Source organism: Astatotilapia calliptera, chromosome 4 (assembly GCF_900246225.1).
Source record: "Astatotilapia calliptera chromosome 4, fAstCal1.2, whole genome shotgun sequence".
Taxonomy (NCBI): Eukaryota; Metazoa; Chordata; class Actinopteri; order Cichliformes; family Cichlidae; genus Astatotilapia; species Astatotilapia calliptera.
In genome coordinates this window covers 3,309,949-3,330,626 of record NC_039305.1, presented here as the reverse complement: position 1 = coordinate 3,330,626, position 20,678 = coordinate 3,309,949, and positions in this window count along the sequence as shown.

Here is a 20,678-nt window from a genome sequence, read left to right as displayed (position 1 = left end):
TTCCATAATGTTCAAGTAGGCAAAAAGGTTTTTTAAGGATATACACAAAAGGTGTGAAAACTTGAATTCAGGAGATGTGTGTTGATAATTAAAACCATAAAATTAGAAGTATTCAATTAATGTTGTTATTTTCAAGTCCCACAGAAAGACCAACAGTGATAGTGAACTGACCCTATTAACAAGTGTTGTTTGTGTATCCAAAGCCTGTTAGCTTATTCCTTTGTGACACAGAGCTCCATTGTTTTTCAAAAACTATTAAAACCACATCAGTGAGTCACACAGCTGCACAGGCTGACATGTTCTTTCATTATCATGAACACACACGCTTTAGCTTACTTTGACTCAAACCCACACACACAGGCCTTCTGCTTCAGATTTCCACTAGAGCACCAAATACAATTGGAATTAGTCCCAGTAAATACACTACTACTCACTGTTGGAGTAAACAACAATTACTGAGCCTTTAAAAAATAAACACAGTTTATTTGCAAAAGATTTAAAGAACTTGGAGAAATATTGGGATAAAACTAGCATCTTCTTTGTTTAGAATTTAGGAAAAATATGGAATAATTCCACTCTTCATCAGGTCAAACAGTAGTGCCACTTTAAGGCCCAAATGAGAAGAGAGAGCATCTCTGAACCTCAAAGCAAATGGTCTACAACAGCAGAAGGCCACACCGGGTCCCATGCCTGTCAGCTAAAAACACAAAATTAGACAATAGGAGATTGGAAAAGTGTTGCCTCATCTAATAAATTAAAATTTCTGCTGCAAAATTCAGATGGTAGGGTCAGAATTTGGCACAAAAACACAAAAGCATGCATCCATCCTGCTTTTTATTAAAAGTTCAGGCTGTTGTTGGTGGTGTAGTAGTGTGGCAATATTTTCTTGGCACTCACTGGGCCCCTTTATTTTTCTTATTACTAAGTTAATATACTGTGTTGTGTTGTTTGTGTTGCGTTGTGATGTGTCGTGTCGTGTTGTATTATATAGAGTGCCGACGTAGGACAGTTTTCCAATTTCATTGTACCATTCTACTATATATGACTGTGCAATGACAATAAAGAGTTATCTTATCTATCTTTATACCAACCGGGCATCGTTTCAGTGCCACAGCTAGCCTGACTATTGTTGCTGACCATGTCCGTCCTTTTATGACCACCGTGCATCCACCGTCTGATGGCTGCCTCTAGCAGGATAACACACAGTGTCACTGGTGATCGCTGTGCTCAAATGACCTCCGCACTCACCAGATCCCTATTCGGTAGAGCATTCTTTGGGATGCAGTGGAGAGAGAGATTCCCAACAAATCTGCAGCAGAATCTCTAAGGAAAGTTTGACAGGTCTTGTTGTCTCGGAGACATGACGAACTAAGGTGATTTTTGAAGCAAACCCCATATTAAACAGTACCAAAGTAGCTCGTGAGCCTATATGTATTTAACAGACTTTCCTAATCCATAAAACACATGCTTTTCATATTCAGAGGGGCCAGCAGCGATGAGCAAACTTCACAGTATGCAGAAGGTAGTAAATGGCCATTATTACACTGAAATATCTCTAACTCTCCATGTGTAGCATGTGTGTGACACAGAGAGAGGGAGAATGAAGGTGAGAGAATGAGTAAGAGCTGGGAGCAGAGTGGAGGAGGCTCAGGCTTGTGGAGGCAGCTAGGCTGATTTGCAGCTTCATTCCAGCGCGTGGGCCCTTTCAGGCTCTGTTGCCTGTAACAGGTTGACGTGATAAACTCTGTAGCTGAGCCAGTCAGATGTGGCACATTGAAGGCACCCTCCTCCTCTCGCCTTTCCCCCTGGCCTGGTGTCTCATTGTGGCGCTGTGGGGCTCCAGTGTGCTGGCGTTACACTTTCACACAGCAGTAATTGATTTCTTTAATTTGCTTCAAGAGAAACTGTTGTCAGCCAACCAAGCAGGCATTTTTCAGGCCACTTTAATTAAATGCCAGGTCTTTAGGTGTGATATGAAATTCGTTTGGCTCCTCTGATCTTCTACTCCTCAGACAATTCATTAACATTTTCGTTTCTGCCTTTATGTTTTACACAAAGCTTCAAAAAAGTAGCTCATCAGTGACATTTGGTTTCTCGCGCTGTACATTCAATCACTTATTTAAGTGCATTTAAACTAGAGATTAAGTGCAGTGTAGCTGTTTCACGTGCGATAATACTGAGTTTGTAGAGCCTCAGTCAGCCAAGAAATTCGAGAGAATAATAAAGCAGGCCTGCGTGTATAGAATTAACTGCATTCGATGCCAAATCAAGATTCGAGTGTGTGTTTGTCAACGCCTTCCTTCACTCTGGCACCTTGCAGCTACACTTATTCCATGTTTGCGGCTTCATCCTGACGACCTTTGTCTCTTTCACAAATGTCTAAAGTGTCATTAGGGCTTCGATAGTATCAAATCTGCGTTACAGCTCACATGTAATACCTGGTGAAGCAACACTGGGCAGGTGTTATGTTCAGTCTAAAGCAGGAGAACCATTTATTTCAGCTATAATAGCAGGGCAGCAGGCACACCTCCCTAATAATATCCTGATGCCTCCCCACTCGCTCTGACTCAGAGATCTTCTGAAAGGCCCCTCTCCACTCATCCTCTCAGAGTGGCCTTCCTCTCATGGAGATGAACAGCAGCTGCCTCTTCCTACCTCCCACCATACGTCAACACATCAGCACCACTCTGCCTGGCTGCCTTCAAACGCCCAAAAATACGAGGCCCACTAAACCCGAAAGCACAGCCTTGCCGCAGTTCACGTAACAATAGCTGATGTGTGTTGACAAAAATATTTCTGCTATCAAATTGTGTGTGATAGTTTGGGAATTGAGTGGAAAATCCATACGGAATGTATGATACCTGGTTTTCACACTTTTAAATCGCAAGTACGAAAGTTCCGTCTATATCAAGATGACTCTTATTTATGTTATATTTAGTATTGTGAAGTCATTGGGTACTCAGGGCCGACATCTGTTTTGTTTTGGGGGGCAGACGAGCTGAATAATAAATAATTGAATTGTTATCTTACTTCTTATTGTTGAATTTTAAAAAAAGGCACAAAAACATCATATGTGCCGTAGTCACCATGTGATACGGGGTAGCTGCAGACACGAACATTGGAAAGATTCCCAGATTTGAACTCACAAGATCAATAACTTATAAGCAAAATGTTGTTAGAATACCAACAATGGCTCCCTCCAACCACGGCAAAGTAGACACAGAGCTAAAATCTAATTTTCATCAACTCAACCATCTACACAGTGCAGCAGTGAAAAGAGATACTGCTGCTACAATAAAAAAGAAAACAATCTGTAAAGACTTTTGTGTGCAGTTTATTGTCACTGGAATTACTTCACGCGTCAGTGGTCTGCTCTTGGTCCTTCTACAACACTTAATTTGGGGGGAAAAAAGCTTTTGGCAAGAAGACAAGCATACAGTGTTTCTACACTCATCCTGCTGGAGAAGTTTTCCTGAGATATTATTAATCCGAGGATAACATATTCTTTTTAACGTAAGGTTTTTCTGTTGGATAAGTGAAATGTGAAGTACTGTAATGCATCAAACACGTGCTTGTGCATCTTTATTTATTAATCATATAGCCACACTCTGAGCTGTCAGGCTCTTGAAGCACTGAGACTCATTTTCTCTGACAGTTAGCATTTTTTTCTGACTGCCTCTTTCAGCTCATCATCTGTGACTGCTCATCATCTGTACCTGTGACAGCTTTAATTCTTGACTGTTTGGCACATTTTCGCCCTGGTTCATTTCTGCAGTGAAGACATTATTTCATCCGTGGCAGAATAACACATTGCACAAACCTTCTGCAGGTTAAACTGAGATAACCAAGCAACTTTAGGACCGACTTAGAGTATTCACATGCTAATCAGTGTGGTATCAGTTCCCAGAGTTGTTGGCTTGCCATGTATAACTGCTTTATCTGACATGCTATCCGGTCGTTAAGTCTGACGTCACTAGCCGTGTCTGGGCCTAAACTCCGCTGCAGGTCCATATATCAAACGATCACTATGGCATTACTGAGAGTTGAAAAACTGTCTAAAGTCTTTCATCTTTAATAAAATGATCAGCGTTCTGCTCTACCAGGTGTAACAATTGAGTTTAACGTCCAGGCATCTATGAAAACGGAATTTATGACATTTAACAGAGTTAGAAGTTAGCAGGGAGTTAGCTCGCTAGCTTCTATCTAAATACAATATAGCATGTCCTGACTGCGGGGTTTTGGAAACAAATTAAAACGTACAGCTCTGTTATCACTTCCAACATAAATGAAGACAGAAAACTAAACAGCAGTGACGTTTGTAGGGTTACTGAAGTTTGGCTAGCTGGTATATAATGATGTGCTACGTGACCGCTAGCGACACAGCTATGTTAAACAAGCTAACTTTTTTTTCCACTCGATAAAAGTTAACGTGAGTGTTCTCGGTGGTCAGGAACAAATGTAATCGCATGGCAGGATGCTGTAAAAGGACCAAACTTCAGCCAGGAGAACAACTGAGATAATCCATCCAAAATACGAGGTTAGTCATTCATATACTGCTGCATGGGCTGGGCTGCAGTTACATCCTAAGGTTTTAAAAACTGAGCTTAAATAAATGATTAGCGGTAATAAAAGCCGAGGGAGGTCAACAGTGATCACTGACTGTTTTAGGAGCTTTTTGAGATTAAATAGAAGAAAATACAAAACATTAAACATGTTAACAACACAAAAGCCATATTAAACGCAGACTACTTTAGGCCCGGAAGTAGGATTCACTCACGTCATCACATAACGACCGGATTAGGACTGCTGCTAATAAGTAGCTTTTCTAATATTTCATATGGGGTTAGGGTTGGCTAAACGTATGGCTACAAGTCTAAACCCTAGCTAATATCAATAAGGAGGACATGAATTTGCCATGTTTTTGTGTTTATTGTCACGAAGTTGACAATGTGTGAACCAAAATTTTCTCTGAATGTCTGATTCCAGGGGGTGAATTTTCCAAGATGGAACTTTATTTCATTTTCCTTCATGAAACAAATGCCACTAAAACACTTATTCTAAACAGACTTGAAAATAATGCCTACGCCCTTTAGATGACTGTACTGGATATTGTGAGCAAATATTTATCTAGCTCTTCCTTACCACTGATGTACCCTTGCTGGCTACAGTCTTTATCCTCTTGGCTCTCACGTATTCTCCCAGTTGCCTTTATCACAGGTGACCAGTACTGATTTAGGCTAGCGCAGTGCTGCAGTGGTTATCACTGTTTTCTCTGTCCATGTCCACCAGGGCTGAGTCCTCTCCGGGTTCTCCCTGGTTGGTTAACTGGTGATTCTAAATGTGAGTGTGGATGGCTGTCTATGTGTAAGCTGTGTGTTAGACTGACTGATCTTTCACCTAGCCAGCTGGGATGACTTCTCCTTCACCCTGAATTGGATTAGAGGTTAAGACATTGAATTGATGAATCTAAAATGATATAAAAGATACATGCAACCTCCTAGTCTTAAAGGGGGAAGTCTGTGTGGACTTGCACTCTTTTTAATGGCCATTAGGGAACGACGACTCCTGTGTGTTCCCATTAGAGTCAAACAGATACAATCTACCGTACACTCATCATGTTTCCAAACTATCATGTACTAAAATTTGAACAAATGTAATGTTGAGCTTTAAATTTTTAATTTCATTAGTCACATCAGTCTATATCAGGGGTCTCAAACTCCAGTCCTTGAGGGCCAGTGTCCTGAAACTTTTCCATGCGTCGCTGCTGCAACACACCTGAATACAATTAGTAGGTCATTAGCATTAGAATTTAGACAGTTTTTAACTCTCAGTGATGCCACAGTGATCGTTTGACTTTGGGACGTGAAGCGGACAGAGTTTTGGACCCAGATTACTCAGTCCCCGAGGCTCCTGACTACACTAGCCGTAGTTCTCTGACAATCCATCAAGCCATGTGGCTTCGTAGCTTACCAAACTCGTACTAAAACATTGTTGACAGATTTTTGAGCGCCGTGTACCACAGAAAATAGGTTCAAGGTTGGTAAGCACAACCAGAATTCATATATAAGGTGCACCGGATTATAAGGCGCACTGTCGACTTTTGAGAAAATTAAAGGACTTTAAGCGCAGTGCAGAAATAGTGCAGAAAACACGGTTTTCCAAACACTTACATTTAGTTAAATTTACTTGAGTAGGGTTAGGGGGTTAGCACTTCAGTATGCAGTCTAGTTCTATACTCTGGCTAATGACCTACTAATATTATTCAGGTCTGCAGCAACAGGGACACGTAGAAAAGTTTCAGGACACCAGCCCTCGAGGACTGGAGTTTGAGACCCCCAGTCTATACAGTCTTTAGTACTTTACTGAAAACTGTGTTAAGATCATAGACGCAGTGACACTGCATGGCCCTAGAGGTCTGTATTCTCTTATCTTTCATAGTTAAGAGAAGTTTGAACTTTTGTCCGTATGACTTCTTTAAATACAATATGACGACTACAACACGAGGAACTCTTTGTTGTATTTGCTTTGGGTAAGGGAGCTTATTAACTTAAGGTTGTGGCATACAGTACCAGCAAAGAGTGCAAAACTAGCATTTAGTGTGGTGCAGGCGGCCAGTCCGTCTTAAGAAGTGTAACTGTGGATGTTGCTGTATCGCTGTCTGTTGGAAGTATGACCTCGGGGCATCATTAGGCAGCAAATTCTAACTGCTGTGAGCTGCTGCTGGAATTACATTTTTTGTGGTTTACAAACATACTGAACTTAAGTTTGCAGAACAGTTGTTACTGTGTTTTCACAAACTTTGGACTTTACCCATTTTAATTATCTTAAGCATAATCTGCCATTTACACTTTGGCATTCTTTCAGTTCTTCCTGCGAGTATTTAATCTTGCAGAAGGAAAATGATCGTTCTTTAAAGTGTAACAAACATAAGCATTTAAGTAGATTAACTTGTGCATTGCACACAACTGCTACAGCGAGTAGAGCTAAAGATTCAAGTGTCAAAAAGCCTTGCACATTAAGATATTGGGCCTTCAAAAATGAAGAATCTGGGTGCGTGCAATGTCAGGACTTCATCCAAAATGCATTTAAAGAAAGGGTTTTCATCTGGAAATAGAGGGGCAGGCATTGTAAATGGGACATTAAAAGGAATCCCACATCAATTTCCCATACCAAATGCTGCAGAACAGGAGTCATTTTGACAAAGTAGCCATGTGATTATTTTTTATTTCCATTTGAAAGCAATTAGCTGAAAGGTCCTTCCCTTGAGTTTCTGTGGCAGAATGTGTGGAATGACTCAGGATAATTGCTGTGAAATGAACAGAGTGCCAAGTTGAGAGAAGCACGAAAACCGCAAGGGTTCCCTCTCCATGGAAACGCCCTCTGCCTTTGTCAGTGCACCAGGAAATTAGGCAGCAAGCGATAACGGGGCTTGAATGAGTAACAAATGCAGGGGGGCGAGTGATATTTACTCCATTTCAAGCCATTACAGAAATTGAGTGTTTCCCCACGTCTCATGCTGTGCCTACTGAGTGCTGGATACAGGAGGAGGAGGGTCATTAAACATGGCAGCCGCCAGCGACGTGCTGGAGAAAGCCGCTTGAACAACACAGTGTTTGCACCACCAATGGGCAGGACAGATATAATGAAGCCCAGCACTGTCAGTGTATGGCACCAACTGATGATACTGATGCCTGAAAGGAGGACAAGGTGTTAGACGAAAGATGAGGCTGAGACGGTGTTTGCGGCTCATCTCGTGTCTTTGCCACAAGCTGCCTCCTCAGCTCCTGCCCTAATTGCTGCCTTGCTTGGAGGCAGCTCTCCCTCGGTATGCCTTTCATGCTTCCCTTAATTACGTCAGTCGGAAAGGAATGTGATTGTTATTGTCATTACTCTCGTTAGTAATTAAGCAGCTATTGACTCCTTCCCTACATTCGGTCTGTTTGATTAGGCCTCAGGTCTGGAGGTATGGATTAAGCTCTCCCGATGTTGCAGCTGCAGAACGCCGCAGCCTTTTGTTGGCTGGCAGATAGGCGCCCGTACGGATGCAGACTGATGAAGTGGAAAACATCTTTACTTTTTGTGTCACTTAAGCAGACAACCTTCAGCCTGTGCTTACAACGGAGGTGTTGCAACACCTTTTCCCTTCATGATGTGTCCTTGTTGGTAACACCTGAATTTCACCTGTGTTGGAGGACGAGGAAATCACCAATGCGGATGTGTCAAGAACATGTTCCGCAAATACAGCGGCGGCTTGGCAGGAGAGGAGGCTTAATTTTACATACTGTTCCTCCAAAGTTCAGGGTGGCTTCCAAGTTTCCAAGTTTGGTTGAAATCAGTCGAGATAAACAGATATTTGCACATTTGTTTGCAGAACCTGCAGGCGAGGGACAAGATGGTTTCAGAAGCTTTCTGGGTCCTGTTGATCAGTCACATGTGAGCAGGCTTTGTTGTGGACAACAGCTGTCATGTGACAATACTTGTGATGGCAGTTGTCAACAAGGATTACGTTAGAATAACCGAAGAAAAAGAAGCTGGAATAAACAGATGAACAGTTGACGTTAGCGTGAGCAGTGACAGTCTGCGTGGCTTACAGAAAGTTGTGTAGCAACATCAGGAAATAGGGGGTGAAAAAATATTTTCTTGAGATAAGTTTTAAAGCTGTGTTGGCTGTTTTTAGGAATTTTTAATTATTTATTTATTTATTTAGAAAAAACCTCGTATTAAGCATGAATTCTTCCTTAAAGTATTTTATGGAAATACAAGTGCTGAGAATAATATATATTAAATACATTTTATGCACATTTGTTCATTTTGGATCCGACCCACTGTTGAAATAGTGCACAAAGCTTTCTACAGGAGACTGCACAGGTGCAATAATCTGTACACTGGTGACAAACAGTGATGCTGGAGTAGGCCTAGGCTGCTGGGGGCTTCCCATGATGCACTTACTGTCTTTATACATCACTCTGCATCATTAGTTATTATAATCTCTGTCTGTTAATATCTCTCTGTCCTTCTCAGGTTTCTTCCTGGTGAAAGGGAGTTTTCCCTTCCTGCTGTCGTCGTTTTGTTGGGGTTTTCTGAATTATTGTAGGGTTTTTATATTACAGTGTAAAGGACCTTGAGGCGACTGCTGTTGTGATTTGGTGCTATATAAATATATTGAATTAAATATTTATTAAAACATGCAGGCACTCCAAATGGATTTCCCATTAACCTGGCTAACCAGTCGCTACTTCATAACTCTTTGCACACTTGTATATTGATTTGGAGTAAAGTGAACAGAAATGAGCTAATTTGATGCAAAGAAGAAGCTCACAGTGGGACAGCAGTCGAGGGGAAAGGGATGTGAATCAAAGAGCTAATTGACCAACATCACAATGCAGTGAAAAAATAAATCGTCTTCTTTCAGCTGCTCACTCTAGGGGTTGCCACAGCCACATCTGCCTCCATCTCTTCCCAGCATTCACTTCTTTTACACCAACCCTCCGGATGTCCTCCTTCGTTACATCCCTGAACCTTCTCTGTGCTCTTCCTCTTTTCCTACTGCCTGGCAGCTCCTGCTTCAGCATCCTCTGTCCAATATATCCACATGTCCTCCTCTGCACATCCCTGAACCATCTTAGCTTTGCCTCTTTAACTTCACCTCCAAACCGCTCAACCCCTCAGAGGTACTCATTCATGATCCTGTCCATCCTGGTCACTCCCAGTGAGTGAAATCTCAACATCTCCAGCTCCATCACCTCCAGGTCCAACTACCATTGCAACCCTTCTGTCACATCATCCCAGATACTGGTCTACGACCTCTTCTCTTTACATATAATTCCTGCTTTTTACCATTTTAAAAAGTCTTTTTGTTTTCCAGTTTAATCACGTACCACAGTAATTGTACTGCAGTGAGTCTTAAGTAAATGCCAGTACATCAGCTCTGCTCACATACCGATTATAACACTTGCTGGAGAAAGTGTGTTACAGGTAAAATGGAAAACTTGGTTCTCTTTTTGACCACGACTGCTCATTAATTTGTGTAGTGTCATGCTGCTGCCAGTGTTGGCATTCTTTCTATTTCAGGGTCTGTTTAGGTCCGCTGCATTTTGGATTGGGCCTAATTATCTTTAGATATATTTCATACACCGCTATTTAGTCTGTACCAGTAGTGCAGTCCTGGATTTGTTAATCAGTTTGCAAAAGGCACAGAGCCATATATGCATGAATAAAAGGAAAAAATCTTAAGATGAGTGTTTTATAATGATTCTTAGAGACGGCTGCAGATAAATTTAATTGGTTTATGGAAAAGCAGAAATCACTGCTATGACAACGTATCACTAAAGGTGACACCAAAACCAAAGAAACTTTGATCCTGTGGGTTTCCATGTTTAAAACTCCAGGGATTCCCTCCCTTTAGGAAAGTGCAAAACAAAGACGAGAATAATAGTCTGCGTATAGAAGAGGGAGTTCAGTAATCATGCAGGAGTGACAAGGACCCAAAAGCAATTCCTGACTGAGCACTAATCCCCACTTTTTTGTGGAACGCACAGAGTGAGATAAGCCTGGAGGTTAATGCAGAGGCGTCTCTCCTCTGTCCTCGGCAGTGACAGCCCCTGACAGGCGGACCCCAGCAGCACGCCTTGTTTATGTTAATGTAGATGGCCTGGGCCAGCTCCCACACTGAGCAGCACAGATAGAGTTGTCAAAGGCTCATCAGAGTGGCACTCGCAACCTCTCGCCGGGCTACCCGGGATCTCTGCGTTCGCATTTAGGAGGGGAGTACCTACAGTGAGGGAGATGGGCGAGAGGAGCCACCATGCTGTGGTGGCTCCTCTCGCCCACTCATCCACCTCATCATATTTCTTCACACTTTGATGGAATCACATGTAACATCTTGGAGAGACGGCGCGATGCAGAGGGGTCAGCTTTTAACGTATGCATCTCTGACAATGTGCATTTTTATACCAACTACTTCTTTATTCCGTTTTATTTTGATAGGGTCAGACTCTGACAGTTTGAATCACAACTAGCTACGCACCACTAGTTTTTGCATTTATTTTCTTTTTGCGTTATTCATAAAACTGGGCTAAGTCGTGCCTCAAACAGGAAAATGAAGGAAATATCACTTATAATGAATAAGGTGTGGAATAAAAGTACAGAATTAGGGGAAAAAACAGCCTCAACAACAATAAAAAAAACTCTTTCTTTTTTCTTTTTTTTGCATTGATAAAATATTTATCAAGTGTAGCAAGCGGACGAGAGACTGGTAGAATATCTTTATTATCACGACTGTTTCCTTCTAAAGAATATGAAAACATGTTGAGCAATCCACCTTCCAATCTTTTTTCCATGGAGACTTTTAAAATTCATATCCAAACCATCCACTATCTAAAGAACACGTGGCGCCTCTCGGTGAAGCTTATCAGCAAACATACTCCACTTTCCAGTTGGTGTTGTCCCGCTGTTTATCTGTTTAGCACTCTGAGGTATCATTCCCATCGTACGCCTTGTCTCTCACTGATGAATGGTTGCGCCCGGTGACCTGCCTCCCCCCTCGCCGGTGACGGCGCGATGTAGGGTCGACCCACGGAGGTGGGAAGCAAGGTGGGGACACTGAGACAGATGAAGGGTCAGACGTGTGCGCCGAGATGCGTCTCCTCTGGGTCTCCTTCACCTCGTGCTCTCGTCCCACACCAGCCTTTCATTCTAATCTGATGATAATGATATTTGCTCAGGACGACCTCTGCTTGCACAGTGTAATTACCCCCCCAGCTTTCTATGATCTCACCTATTGGAAATCGATGGGCCATAAGAGGGCCCCATCAGGGCTTATTATTATCACTGCTCGCTTTTCGTTACAGCGCGATCAGATTTAATATGTTGTCGAGTTTTTTACTGCATGTTTTTCCCCCTTTTTAAGTGTGGTGAAGTAGCTAGTTTCATCCAACTAAATCTCATGCAGAAATGCATGTTTTACACTATAAATTAATTTCTCAAAGGTCCAGCGTCCTACTTTGAAATTATATAAAGTAAAAATAAAGGTATCTGCATTTTTAAGGATGTTTTTATTCCTTTTTCACTTCACTCGTCGCGCATACCAAAACAGCTTTGGCGGATATTGTTGAGTGTTATTTTTGTCCCCTTAATAGCACCTTTGGCTTCGTCGTACTCAGCACTTCCACACTTGTCCGTGCATTTGTGAGTGGACGCCTATTTAAATCAGTTAGGTGAATCTGCTCTCAATGACTCCCTCCATTAGCTACTCATCCAGGGTTAAGTACCCTCTGGAACATGTGGCAGTGGCCATCAGGTGACCCTGCCTCTGCACTGCTTTGATTGAGACACTTCAGTTGAGGCCTTTCCGCCGTGACCTTCTGAAAGCCCGGTGCAAATAGACCTTTCTTGTATTGCCAAGGGTATGCGTGCGGTCCGCTGATCTGAACATTATTGCTACTACTTCAGCCTTATGAAACCCAAACTTGTTATTTCAAGAGCAGAAGCAGTGTCTTTGTAGTGACCTTCGAGCTTGTTATTGTCAGTCTTGTCAAAGAGATAAGAGGATCACAGGTGAGATTTCATCAATGAAGTTAAGCGAGAGCAAAGTTAAGGCACGCTTTTTGGACTGAGGGCCGAGCTCTGTTATAGAATTAAACAATGACAATTTGCTTTGTTTCTGATCAATTCTAGGTGAGAGGTCTGTGAAGGTGTTTATTGTTTATTTGCTGTTAAGATCGGGTCACAGTTTGAGTTGCTTCTCTTAAGTCTCACTCTGAGCTTCCTTGAGCAGCAATTTCCTTTTATTGACCCCTGCAGTGCCTACAGAGGTCAGTGCCTGACTCTGTAAACATCTAGGAGCTGTCATGGTTTTATGAGCTAAAGGCACCTAATAACATAGCAATCAGCATTTAAGACAGCACATTTAAGCACCGCTGCACTTTGAAGCAGAACGAAAATGCACGGCAGAGCCTCTGAATCACGCTATTTTAAGTTGTAAGGTCAGAAGAGGGATTCTGACGAAACAAAGATGTGTATATTTTTTATAAAGAGGCATTACAGCGAAACGACGAGGGTCGGCGGATGAAGCCGAAAGGCTTCCAGGTGGTCGTTAACGACATGAATTGGTTGTGAAAATATATTTTTAGCACAGGACAGAAAAGGTGACAAAGGAGGATGGGTGGAAGTGATCGATATGTTTGTGCAAAGGGCAGAGGACTGCCGAGACACAACAGTGGAAGTCATGAGTGAAGCAGTCTCTCAAGGGGACGGCAGGCTCAGCCAATGTGGAGACACAACAAATGAGGAAACGGTAACAGAGACATGGCTGATGAGCAGGGTGTGCGCTGGGAGTGTGGGGGTGTCACAAAGTGACAGAAAATATTTGTTATGAACAAACTGAACTTCAGAGCAGGTTTACAGTACAAACACTGAAAACGGACGCAATGCAAAGACGTGCAGTGCTGTGCAAAAGACTGGAGACGCTCCTCATATTTTAAGGGAAAAATGCGAGCATTTGTTGAAATGTGCAAATATAAATGTAAAACGTGGCAAAAACCAGAGCTTATACAGTTTTAAGAGATTGAAATAGGGTTTTCATTTTTCTTTAACAGTCTGAGCCAGGGGTGTCGAACTCCAGGGCTCGAGGGCCGGTGTCCTGCAGGTCCTCGATCCAGCACAGCTGATGTAAATACTCCTCAGCATGTCTTGAAGTTTCTCCAGAGTCCTGGTAATGAACTAATCATTTGATTCAGGTGTGCTGACCCAGGGTGAGATCTAAAACCTGCAGGACACCGGCCCTCGAGCCCTGGAGTTCGACACCCCTGGTCTGAACTCTCTTGGGCAGATGGAATTCTTGAGGAATTGCTCTCCAGGGTTCATGAACCTAACGCTCTTTGGTGTGGCTTTTCCTCAGGACTAATAGGAAGGTGACATGGCCGAGTATCACTGTGCAACATACTGAATCCAAAGTTGTCCAAAAGAATAGAAAAAAGTGCTTTGGTGAATGAGTTGTAGAACCAGTCTAGTTACTATTTACTCTTCTTTGGATGTTGGCTGCCTTTTCTTTGTCTCTTCGTCAACATGATCCCACACTGCTTCAATATTGTTTCAGTCTGGGCTCTGGGAGGCCAGTCCATGTACCATTGTGCGTTTTATATCCAGGTATGCTTCGGCTGAATTGGGATCATTGTCATGCTGAAAAATGAAGCAGATCTGATGGTTCAAACCACAGCAGAGCCTCCATCGTGTTTTTAGGTGGCTGGAGACACTCACTGTTGACCTCTTAAGACATAAAGAAATTTTTCTTTATGATATTCCCTTATTTTTTGGCAATACTTCTATTTAAAATTTGCCAATCTGACACATTACCAACTTTAAATTATTAGTTGAGCTTTTACTCTAAAAATATCAGTAATAGTAAGCTCAGTTTCATTGTCTCTGCAGAAATTAGATTTTGATGGTGTTTCACTGATGAGCCACATTCCTCATTTTTGCATAATTCATAGTGACCCAGCTCTCAGTGTTTGTAGACAAACCAATTTCTAACAACTGATTTCTCACACAGTTCCTGTTTCAAAGCAACCCGTATACCGGCAACCTTTGGTATTTACTGTATTATTCTCCGACGCTGAGCGCGAGAGCGTCCATGCATGTGTGTATTTCGCTCAGCTGTGACTGGTTAAGTGATTTCTTGAAGGGCTATAGAGCGACCATTTCATTTTGGCACCTAATAACAGTCAGGTCACACTGTGCCCCAGCTGATCCTTTTTGATATGGTCCGTGCACTTGCCCAAGCCCTCTTTCACAGGTGCCAATCATTATAATCAAGACTCTGCTCCCCCCGCCTCCAGCCCCAGCACCCATCTCTACCCCAACCTCTGTGGGTGCACGGTGGCTTCACAGCAGTTGCACTGAGGAAGAGGAGAGTTTAATCTGGGCCCTGTTTGGGCAATAGGCCACATTCTCTGACCCTTGCTGACACTATTTGGTAGCTTTATTTACCATTTACTTTTTTGACATATATTTCTAAATGAAGAAACCTAACCCTATCACTCAAAATTTCTGATGAGAACTCAAAGCTTTGCTTCTTCATCCATGTCTTCAGAGAGCTACGAATACATCCTCCCACACCAAGGCAGTCACTGTGCCGTAGGGCTCTGTGACAGCAAGAACTAATGGTTTTGAAAGCTGGAGCTTTCCCCATATAAATAAATAAATATATATATTTTATACTCTAGACACATTTGAGCTGTTGTGGGGATTCAAAGGGGTCACCTAGCAAAGGGTACTGTTTTCAAAAAGGCCAAAGGTGAAAGGCGAGCCTAGTTTCCAGATCCCATGAATCAGTGGTTGCACATTATATTTAGCGAATGGCTGCGTTCGACTTTGCCCTTTTCTGAGATGAATTACTAACTTCATTGCCCTCCCCAATGGACTGGTCAGTGTTAAACCAGTGACAGCAAGACAGAAATCAAATTGAACTCGAGATCAAATCATGGCAGCAAGTGCCAGAGGCTGCCTCACCTTTCAGGAAACCTTGGAGACCAACCGTGTGCTACTTTTTTCTCCCATTCGTTTGATGCTGTTACACGACTGAGGAAACGGTGAAACTGGCCAAACAAACTCAGTGGTAGTAAAGTCATAATGTATCATCACTGATCTTTTATTGGTCTTTATCACCGCATTTTCATTGCAGGGCATCACATATTGCCTGTGTAGGATGCCACTGGTGTTACAAATATATCTGAAAATACTCACAGCTCTGCTTTGGTGTGAGTAATGTAAATTTTATACATTTGCCAACCAGTTTGTTGTGACCAGCACTACAAACAGACTCTATGCAAAACAGCCACTCTCCAAATTGTCCTCAGCCATCGACAAGTAAATATAATCCCAGCATTAGGAGGTAGGAGGGATGTGATGGGCTATGTTAAAAGCCATTTGAAAGCTTTGTGTTTTGCACCTTTGCTTACTTGCGCTTTCCTCTCCGGTTGGGTTTAAACACTGAAAACTGCTTGGTTAGTTTAGAAAAAGATTGTTGTTTGGGTTAAAATACACCCACTCACATTGTGAACCTCTAAATGTTGAAAAATGACGCTTACATAGTGCAATTAAATGTAAGGCCAGTGGGTCTTTTCTAAGTGTTCCTTTGTGACTAGTTGTGGAGTGACAGATGTGTCTCACTATAACCTGAAACACTGTGGCACAGACTCCTTGTCTGGGCCGGTGTTTACATTTTCATTATTTTCATTATTTAGACAAAACATAAACTTGTTTCTCTAAACGGGCCAACCCGTGCGCCGTCTATCCTTCACCACACAGAAGGCTCAAACAGTGGTTTCTTTTTCTTTGTGAGCCATAAGCTGATGACAGTTAATCAATGAAGTTATTTACAAAGCATAATTACAGAAACCTCGCTAACCTTTGCAAGTATATGCCTTCTTACTTCTACATTTTCTTCTTTTTTGAACAATATTCCTAGCTGTTGTAGTTTACTCACCTTTAACCTCTAAAAATAAGTAAGTAATGCATCTGCAGGTTTTCAGCATCAGCTGTTTTATTATCATCCAAGTCTGAACACACTGTAAAAACATGCATCCATCCATTTAATGCTGCGTGTCTGGGTCCAGGCCTCAGGGACAGCAGTCTCTGCAGAGAGGCCCAGATCTTTCTTTCTCTACTGAGGTGTTCCCAAGCCACTCGAGAGAGAGTCTCTCCGGTGCGTCTGCCTCGGGGTCTCCTCCTGCTTATTGGACAGACCTGAAGCTCCTCACCTAGGAGGCATCCAGCAGGCATAGCAGTCGGATGCCTAAACCACCCCAGAGTACTGGTGACTTGCCATTGCCAAACTCTAAAGCGCAAATATATCTCCAGAGTAGAAGAAAGTGTTGGATGAGCCTCAGGTTTGCCAAAGCTGTAATCCCACGAGTTTAGTGAGTTTGGTATCTGTTCTGTTTTCTCATAGTTGTCAGAGACATCAAATGTACTACAACACAGAGAGAGATGCACTCAGTGCTGATAGATGTTATGTGATCTTGTTTGGACAGGACTTGAATGTAATGGAAATTTTATTTTTAAGCAAGTACTGCACTCCAGCTTTAAATGCTAAAGGTCTGAATAGTTATGTAGAAAACCAAAGCACTACACTGAAATCTTCGAAATTGAGGTCCCAAAGTGTTAATTTACACATATGTGTTCTTGAGGTCTGCAAGTTGTGTCAAAACCAAAGGTAGAATACCGAAAGTGCCGTGTTTGTGCGAGTACACAAGAGTGTGGTCAAAGGATGCTTTTTCAATTAACATTTAACTCTGGTGCTAAAGCCTAATGAAAGTGCCCTAAACTTTCCTGAAAAAGCCTTTTCTTCACAAAGGCTGTAATGTTTAGTTATTGTTGACATATGAAATAACAGAAGCCCTGCCTTGTAACATGCAGTGCTGTTCAAATATACTGTAGCCTCCAAAATTACACCGGAGCTGAAAGAAAACCTCTAAAACAAACAGGATATACTGGAGGGTGGTTTTATTAGCCTGCATTTGTGTGAGTGTATACCACTTAAAGAGGAGACTCAGCTACTCAAATATTAATCATCCACAACACAAAAAGAGCAGTTTCTCTATTTTACACCAGCAAGTCCTGAGCAAACAACCCAAGACCAGCTATTTCTTTTCTTGTATTAAAACCTGAATTTACAATGTATCACCTCAAAGGGCTACTTATTCATTTATTTATTCATGTATTCAGCCCTGCCAAGGTCCAACCTTCATATGCTTTATGTTTACACTCTTCATGTAACATATGGAAGGGATCCGTGTACTGTCATTTTCCTCCAAATTTATATTTTCTAGTAAAAATAATCAAATATAATAATAAAGAGAAACAATTTAATTTAAAAAAAGTGTTCTTTTGAGATTAGGTGTCACAAATATTTGACTTTGATGTACGGATATATGTAGTTACTCAAACAACTGTTGCATCTCTGCTTTGCCGATATTTTATTTTTTCTTCCATTGTTAAATCCTGATTGATCAGTTAGTTTAATTAACAAACTTACACATAACTGCAAATCTCGGTCATGAATTTCTTGTCATGAACAGTTCAGGCTGCAGCTTTCAACAGTAATATACATTAATGACTAATATCCTGTTCAATAGTTTGGCAGCAAATTTGCAGTATGATCTAACCAAACTAATATACAACTATCGCTTGTTGCTAGCATTGCATGAAATCAGCAGATTAGGAACTGTAGAAGCAACCACTCTGGACAATCTGCATTGCCTCAGACTGCTTCAGCAGCTACACCCAGCAGCCTGTGAAGCAATAAGTGTTGTACCAGCATTGTGTGCTACTGGAGTATGGATGAGGCGGTGCAATAGAAAGCAGAACAACAGCAAATTTAAAGGCTCATGCAGGACACTGCTTATAATCATCTGCTCTTTGGAGAACCAAAATAGACTACCTGTAGTTACATGAAGCTAGGCTTAACTACCAAATGGGAGATGAGTGGTTGCAGCATAATCATCATAATCCTTATGGGAACCTGGCTAAATCCATCCATTCCAGATGATGCAGTTAGCACCGAGGGGCTAACAAGATTCCAGTCAGCCCTCAGTTTTCCTCTTAGTGGTAAATCCTGGGGTGGCAGTGTGTACATTTACACTAATGAGAACTGGTGCAAAAAAGTTGAACTGGTCTCAAGTCACTGTTCAGAGGCTCTTCTACCTGGCTGGGGAGTTTGCTGTTATCATCACAGCTGTGTGCATTCCCATCAATTAAAATTTTATGGAAGCCCCAACTCTCTGCACCGTTCCATCAGTGACTTGCAAAATACTCATCCAGAGGGTGTTTTCATTGTAGAAGGGGACTTTAATCAGGCCGGCATGAAAACAGTTTTCCCTCATTTCCATCAGTATGTAGATTTTGCAACTAGGGAAAAGAACACACTGGACCCATCCTATTCAAACATAAAGGAAGCATTTAAGGCAGAACCCCACCCCCACTGCAGCTCCTCAAACATCTTTCTGTGATGCTAATTCCTGCATACAGGCCCCAGCTAATCAGAGGAAAAACCCACTGTGAAGGAGGTGGATCTGGCCTGCAGGAGCCATGGATGTATTACAAGTCTGGGACATGTTCAAGGCCGCTGCAACCGACAGTCGGCATATAAATGTGGATGAGTATGCCAAATTTATATCTGCATACATTCAGAAGTGCATGGAAGATGTCTCTATCACCAAGAGTATCACCATATGGGCCAACGTGAACCTGTAGATGACCAAAGAGTGCAACGCTCAAAACACCAACTGGCACTTTTTCAGTTTTCTTGCTACCCAAATCACTCCAAAGAATCTCCTTTGTACCCAAAAAGTGTCCTTGGGCAAGACACTTCACCCGTTGCCTACTGGTGGTGGTCAGAGGGCCCGATGGCGCCAGTGTCCGGCAGCCTCGCCTCTGTCAGTGCGCCCCAGGGTGGCTGTGGCTACAATGTAGCTTGCCATCACCAGTGTGTGAATGTGTGTGTGGATGGGTGGACTGGATATGTAAAGCGCTTTGGGGTCCTTAGGGACTAGTAAAGCGCTATATAAATACAGGCCATTTACCATTTATTTTTACCAAAAAGTTGGAGAAGTCCTTTGGATAAGTGACCAAATGTTTCTCCCACTGAAAGCGTTACGTTACAACTTTTTGGGATTTCCTTACCTGGATGTCTGATGATGCAAATCTCCTTTGTACTGCATCTAAGTCTGGAACATCTGGAGGAGAACACAGCTGTGTGGATGCTGTTCATGGATTTCAGTTCACCATCATTCCACAGCACTTGCTGGATAAACTGATTCTCCTGGGCCTCAGCAGCACCCCTATGTGCATCTGCTAGATCTCCTCACCAAGAGACCCCAGTTTGTTCAGGTGGGAGCTCAGTGAGATGATGCGTCTTGAACATCATCTAACAGGAAGCACCAGCTTGTGTCCCGAGTCTACTGCAGTTCAGGTCCACACAGAGAAACTAAAGCTGGTTGACTGGTGCATCGCTCACTGCTTGGCTTTGATTGTTAAGAAAACAAAGGAGATTGCTGATTTCAGGATGAGGGAGCGAAGTCACAGAGCATTTCACATCAACAACACAACAGTGGAGGTGCTCAGCAGCACATGCAACAATAGAGGATGGCCTACATATTTTGTCTTCACCTGACCATAAAGCTCTCTGCAGGACAGGCCAAACATGGACTGCCAACCGGTCGCAGCAGATGGCTGCTCCCCCCTTAGCCTGGTTCTGCCAGAGGCTTCTTCCTGTTAATAGGTAGTTTTTCCTTTCATTGTTGCAAAGTGCTCGCTCAGATGGGGTTGTTTGATCATTGGGGTTTGCCGTGCATTACTGTATTGGCTCTGCCTTACAATATTAGGCACCTTGAGGTGACTGCTGTTGTGATATTCTGCTATATATATGTATAACTGAGTTGAATTGAATAATAAATTCGTTTTAGACTGGAAGTTCCAGCAGAGAGTGGAGGAGATCACTGGACTCCTTTCCCACCTCCAGGTCTAAAGTGTACTGAGTGATCAGAGCAAATAAAATAATGCGTGACCCCTCACACGCCACCACGATCTGTTCTTCCTGACGGCCTCTGGGAAGAACATCTTCTGCTCTTCTGTATTTGGCCTCTACTCTTTATGGTCAAGTTTATCTAATGTGCAGTATA